Below are 7,129 nucleotides of genomic sequence, written 5' to 3' on the forward strand. Positions count from 1 at the left end.
ATTCACCTAATGAAGAACATCTTGGTTGTTTCCAAGTATTGGCAGTTACAAATAGTGCTGCTGTAAACATTTGCTATAAATATTTGTGTGAGCATAATTTTTCAACTCCTTAAACTACCGAACTCTTCTAAAGTGGTTGTGCCACTTTTGCATTCCCACCAGCAGTGAACAAGAGTTCTGCTGCTCTACATCCTCGTCAGCATTAGGTGTTTTCAGTGTTCTGAATCTTGGCCATTCCAATAGGTCTGGTATCTAGTTATTTTAATTTGTTTCCCTCCTAACCAGTGATGCCAAACATCTTTTCATATGCTTAGCTGCAATTTATGTATCTTCTTTGGTGAAGTGTGTTTTAAGGTCTTTGACCCATTTTTAAATTGAGTTGTTTTCTTACTGTTGAGTTTTAAGAGTTCCTTGTATATTTTGGATAACAGTCATTTATCAGATGCATTTTTTTGCAAATATTTTCCCCCAGTCTATCCTGATCCTGTCTTTTCACAGAGTAGGTGTTTTTACTTTAAGTGAAGTTCATCTTATCATTTATCTCTTTCATATGTTGTGCCTTTGATGATGTGTCTAAATGGGTGGTATTATATCCAATTATATCTGTATCTTCTCCTATGTTATCTTCTAGGAACTTTACAGTTTTGTATTTTCCATTTAAATCTATGATCAATTTTGAGTTAATTTTGGTAATGGGTATAATATCTGTGTCTAGATTCACTCTTATTTTTTTGCTTGTGGTCATACAATTGTTCCAGCACCATGTGAAGAGACTGTCTTTGCTTCATTATTGCCTTTGTGCCTTTATCAAAAATCAGTTGACTGTATTTATGGGGGTCCATTTCTGTTTTTTCCTTGATCTATTTGTCTATTCTTTTGCCAGTACCACACTCTCAGTGATTTAGTTCTGTTCAGTTCAGTCGCTCAACACATCCGAATCTGTGACCCCATGGACTGCAGCATGCCAGGCTTCCCTGTCCATCACCAAAAACTCCTGGAGCTTACTCAAACTCATGTCTATCAAGTTGATAGTGCCATCTAACCTTCTCATCCTCTGTCGTCCCCTTCTCCTTGTGCCTTCAATCTTTCCTACCATAATGGTCTTTTCCAATGAGTCAGTTCTTTGCATCAGGTGGCCAAAGTATTAAAGCTTCAGCTTCAGTATCAGTTCTTCCAGTGAATATTCAGGACTGACTTCCTTTAGGACAGACTGGTTGGATCTCCTTTCTGTCTAAGGGACTCTCAAGAGTCTTCTCCAACACCACAGTTCAAGAGCATCAATTCTTGAGTGCTCAGCTTTCTTTATAGTCCAGCTCTCACATCCATATATGACTACTGGAAAAACCATAGCTTTGATAGTAGATCTTGAAGTTGAATAATATCAGTACTCCAACTTGGTTTTCTGCAAGACTGGATGAAGCAAAAGCTGGAATCAAGATTGCTTGGAGAAATATCAATAACCTCAGATTCAGAGATGATACCACCATTATGGCAGAAAGTAAAGAGCAACTAAAGAGCCTCTTGATGAAAGTAAAGAGGAGAGTGAAAAACCTGGCTTAAAACTCAACATTCAGAAAATTAAGATCATGGCATCTGGTCCCATCAGTTCATGGCAAATAGATGGGGAAACGGTGGAAACAGTGAGAAACTTCATTTTTTGGGCTCCAAAATCACTGCAGATAGTGACTGCAGACATGAATTTCAAAGATGCTTCCTCCTTGGAAGAAAAGCTATGACCAACCTAGACAGCATATTAGAAAGCAGAGACATTACTTTGCCAACACAGGTCCGTCTAGTCAAAGCTATGGTACTTCCAGTAGTCATGTATGGATGTGAGAGTTGGACTATAAAGAAAGAAAACTGAGAGCCCAAGAATTGATGCTCTTGAACTGTGGTGTTGGAGAAGACTCTTGAGAGTCCTGTGGACTGCAAGCAGATCCAACCAGTCCATCCTAAAGGAAATCAGTCCTGGATGTTCATTGGAAGGACTGATGCTGAAGCTCAAACTCCAATACTTTGGCCACCTGATGAGAAGAACTGACTCATTTGAAAAGACCCTGATGCTGGGAAAGATTGAAGGCAGGAGGAGAAGGGGACGACAGAGGATGAGAAGGTTGGATGGCATCACCGACTTGATGGACGTGAGTTTGAGCAAGCTTTGGAAATTGTTGATGGACAGGGAAGCCTGGTGTGCTGCAGTACTTAGGGTTGCAAAGAGTCGGACATGACTGAGCGACTGAACTGAGCTGAACTGAACTTGGTTGTTCTTCAATACTGGGTTGGCTAACCTTGGTCTTTTGCCTTTTCGTATAAACTTTAGAATGAACTTATAGATATCCATAAAATAACTCCTGGGATTTTGATTAGGATTGTGTTGAATCTAGGTTTGGAAGAACTGATGGCTTGACAATATGTGTCTTTCTGTTTATGAATATGGAGTATCTATATATTTATCTAGTTATTTTTTGGGTTTGACATCAGAGTTTTGTAGTTTTCCTCATGTAGATCTTGTACTTATTTTGTTAGATATATACTATTTCAATTTTTGGATGCTAACGTAGATGATATTGTGTTTTTAATATCAAACTCCACTTGTTCATTGTTATTATATAGGAAAGCAAATGACTTTTGTATATTAACCTTGTATCTTGCAACCTTGTTGTTTATCGCTTATTAGTTTCAGGAATTTCTTGTTGAAACTTTTGTGTTTTCTACATAGTTTATGTCATCTGTGAGCAAAGATAGTGTTGTCTTTCTTCCCAAGCTACATGTTTGTAATTCATTTTCTAGCCTTATTGTGTTAGCAAGTATTTCCAATATGATATTGCAAAGGAGTTTTGAGGGCTTCCCTGGTGGCTCAGTGGTAAAGAATCTGCCTGCTGATGCAGGAGACCCTTGGGTCGTGTAGATTCCTGTGGAGAAGGAAATGGCAACCCACTCCAGTATTCTTGCCTGGGAAATCCCATGGATAGAGGAGCCTGGTAGGCTATGGTCCATGGCGTTGCAACAGAGTTGGACATGACTGAGTGATTAAACAACAGGAACAGCAAAGGAGTTATGAGAGGCAGCAAGGGCCTTGGACCTGATCTTAGTGGGAAAGCTTCAAGTTTCTTGCCATTAAGTATGTTAGCTGTAGGTTTTTGTAGTTACTTTTCATCAAAGCTGTTCCCTTCTCCAGGGGATCTTCCCAACCCAGGGATTGAATTCAGGTCTCTTGCATTTCACGTGAATTCTTTACCGTCTGAGCCTGTAGGGAAGCCCTTTTCATCAAATTGAAGGAGTTCTCTCCTATTCCTAATTTACTGAGAGTTTTTTTTTTTTTTTTTTTTAAATCATGAATGAGTACTGGATTCTTTTTTATTTCTTTCTCTTTTGCTGGCAGCATGCGGGATCTTAGTTTTGTGACCAGGGATCAAACCTGTGCCCCCTGCAACAGAAGCAGGAGTCCTTACCACTGGATTGTCAGTGAATTACCTGGATTTTTCACATGACTTTTCTGCCACATTAATTTTTGTACTATGGCTTTCATGTGTATGTTATACTTAGAGAATATCTCAGTACAGGCTGGACACACTTCAAGTGCTCCATAGTCACATGTGGCTAGTGGCTACTTCATTGGACAGTGAAGATATAGAATATAGGCTTCTTGTCTGTCCAGTTTACCTTCCTAAAGCCAAGAAAAAGTTTCTTCTCTTAATAGGCACTCAACCAAAACTTTTACTGATTAAATGGATGTCTCTCTCCTAATTGTGTCCGCAGCAGTTTTACATTCCCAGCAGAATATATGAGGATTTCCATTTCCTATTTTCTAATGTTTGTCAGTCTAATGGGCTTAAAATGGCATTTTTGTTTTAATTTGTATTTCTCTGATTATTAGTGAAGTAGTGCATTCTTCTGTATATAAACATACACTGTATCCATTTTTCTATACAGTTCTCTATTTTCTTTCAGGGGAGAGAGTCTTATCTATTCTTGTTTGTTTTGTCTATTCCAAATTATAGACATTGTAGGATTTTTCTGTCAGTCATTGGTTAAATATATTAGAGTATGAACAAACCCCCTCATCTTCCTTGTAGTCAGTTAGGCAATCTTCCCTTTATGGCTCTTTTCTTGTTTTGTTTGGTATTCTCCCGTATTTTTTCTCCTTTATTATTTTGTCCTTATCATTTAGGTTTTCCATCCATATGGAGTTTACTTTTGTGTGTCCTCTAAAGCAGTAAACTAACTTCAGATTTTTTTGAATAAAGTAAGTGAATTATCCCAATTGTCTTTACTAAATAGTCCATTTTCCCCCATTGTTTTTTGATGCTCTTCCTAACATATTGCAAGTTTCCATATAGATATGCTCTATTCCTAATGAGCTTTCCATTCTTTTAAGACTATGTTTTTTGTCTTCTTGAAACAACATTATTCTGATATAATACTAAAATTGCACATTTGCTCTATTACTTGAGAGTGTGCTTCAACCCCTTGCTCTCCATTTTCAACAATTTCTTAGTTATTTGTAGATGTGTATTTTTCTATACAAATTTCAGATAAAGTTTTTTTTTAATTTCTATACCTTATATTTGTGTTCTTTTAGAATATTGATTGCAACCACATTAAAAAATTTTAAATAAATATAAATATTATTATGTGAAATTATCCTATTCTTTAATATGGTGTATGTGCTAAATCACTTCAGTAATGTTCAGCTTTTTGCGACCCCCATGGACCATAGCCCACCAGGCTCCTCTGCCCATGGGATTCTCCAGGCAAGAACACTGGAGTGGGTTGCCATGCCCTCCTCCAGGGCATCTTCCTGAGCCAGGGACTGAACCCACATCTCTTATGTCTCCTACACTGGCAGGAGGGTTCTTTACCACTAGTGCCACCTGGGAAGCCTGGTGTGGAATTGAAATAAAGGAAAACAATAGAAGGGAAAAGACTAGAGATCTCCTCAAGAAAGAGATACCAAGGGAACATTTCACACAAAGATGGGCACAATAAAGGACAGAAATGGTATGGACCTAACAGAAGCAGAAGATATTAAGAAGAACTATACAAAAAAGGTCCTCATGACCCAGGTAACCATGATGGTGTGATCACTCACCTGGAGCCAGACACCCTGGAATGCAAAGTCAAGTGGGCCTTAGGAAGCATCACTACGAATAAAGCTAGTGGAGATGATGAAATTCCAGCTGAACTATTTCAAATCCTCAAAGATGATGCTGTAAAAGTGCTGCACTCAATATGCCAGCAAATTTGGAAAACTCAGGCTGGCCACAGGACTGGAAAAGGTCACTTTTCATTCCAATCCCAAAGAAAGGCAATGCCAAAGAATGTTTAACAAATAGAGCATTTCTATTTATTAGAAAATTTCTATTGAATTGCCTTGTTCTCTTCTTTTATTCAGATTTTCTTTTGTCATAAAGGTTTATGCATTTTTAGGTTAATTCTTAGATTTGTTACTGTAATGGTTTCTTAGGTAGCTTATTTTCTTTTCATTTTCAGATTTAGTTATTGCTGATATAGAGGGAAGTTTTTGATTTTTTACATATTCATCTTGTATCCAGTGATCTGCATGGACATTTTGGTTTGGTAATTTATTCTGTTGGGTTTTTATATAAATGATTGTACCAACCTACAAATGAAAATTTTGTCTATTTCCTCCCAAGTGTTGCATCATTTCTTTTTTTCTTTTGTTGTTGAATTGGCAGGAACCAGCAGTACTTGGTTGAGCTATAACTTGTAGCAAGCATTGCTGTAATTTCTTTCTTTTGTTTTTGGTTCATTAATGTAGTAAATTGATAGATTGTTGATGTTGAACTCAGAAGCGATAAAGTATATTTAATTATGGTGTGTTAGAAATAATACACTGGTGGTTTTAGTCAATGAATGTTTTCTTTAGGTTTATGGTGTCAGTACAAGTGAAATTGGTATACATTTTTTCCTTTTTTTACAGCTCGCTCTCAGTTATAGCATAAAGGCACTATTCATAAAATTAGCTATATAACTTCTTTCACATATTTTCTATTAAAAAATTGTGTAAGATAAAGATTATTTGCTTTGTTATGACACACTTGTAAAATCACCTGTCAAATCCTTTCTATAGGGGAGGAATGGTGATTGAGCGAAAACTGGTGGCTGGCTTTCAAGTTCTTTATTGGGAATTTCGTGTGTTTTATATCCATGTGTTTTCCTATCCTAATGTTAGCATTTTATAATTGCATAGAAATTTATCTATTTCCTCCAGGTCGTCAAATTATATAGAGTGCATTTGCTTATCTTTTGTTTCTTTTTAAAATATCTGCTCTTTTCTGCTTCTTTCTGTCTTCTCCTTTCTAGATTGATCTTGCCAGCATCTTTCCCCTCTTATTAGTCTTTCAGTGAATCATTTTGGGGGATTTGCTAATGACATTTGCTATTTTACTGTTGTTGCTCTTTTTCTTTATTTCACTGATTTTTTTAACCCTTTCTTTATTATTTCTGTTTTTCTGAACTTATTCCATTGCTGCTTTTGTCTAAATTTTTAAGCTAAATGATTCTCATTTATTTTCATTCCTTCTAGCTTTTATGTAAATATAATTGAGACTTTAAATCTCCCTATAGTATTGCTTTGATTGTAAGTTAAACAGGTCTGCATTTAATGCTTTTATGTACCTCATAATTTCCCTGGTTCAGTTCAGTTCATTCAGTTCAGTCGCTCAGTCATGTCCAATTCTTTGCGACCCCATGAATCACAGCACGCCAGGCCTCCCTGTCCATCACCAACTCCCGGAGTTTACTCAAACTCATGTACATCGAGTTGGTGATGCCATCCAGCCATCTCATCCTCTCTCGTCCCGTTCTTCTCCTGCGCCCAATCCCTCCTGGCATCAGGGTCTTTTCCAATGAGTCAACTCTTCGCATGAGGTGGCCAAAGTATTGGAGTTTCAGCTTTAGCATCAGTCCTTCCTTTGAACACCCAGGACTGATCTCCTTTAGGATGGACAGGTTGGATTTCCTTGCAGTCCAAGGGACTCTCAAGAGTCTTCTCCAACACCACAGTTCAATAGCATCAATTCTTTTGCGCTCAGCTTTCTTCACAGTCCAGCTCTCACATCCATATGTGACCACTGGAAAAACCATAGCCTTGACTGGACAGACC

This window comes from Dama dama, chromosome 12 (assembly GCF_033118175.1).
Source record: "Dama dama isolate Ldn47 chromosome 12, ASM3311817v1, whole genome shotgun sequence".
Taxonomy (NCBI): domain Eukaryota; kingdom Metazoa; phylum Chordata; class Mammalia; order Artiodactyla; family Cervidae; genus Dama; species Dama dama.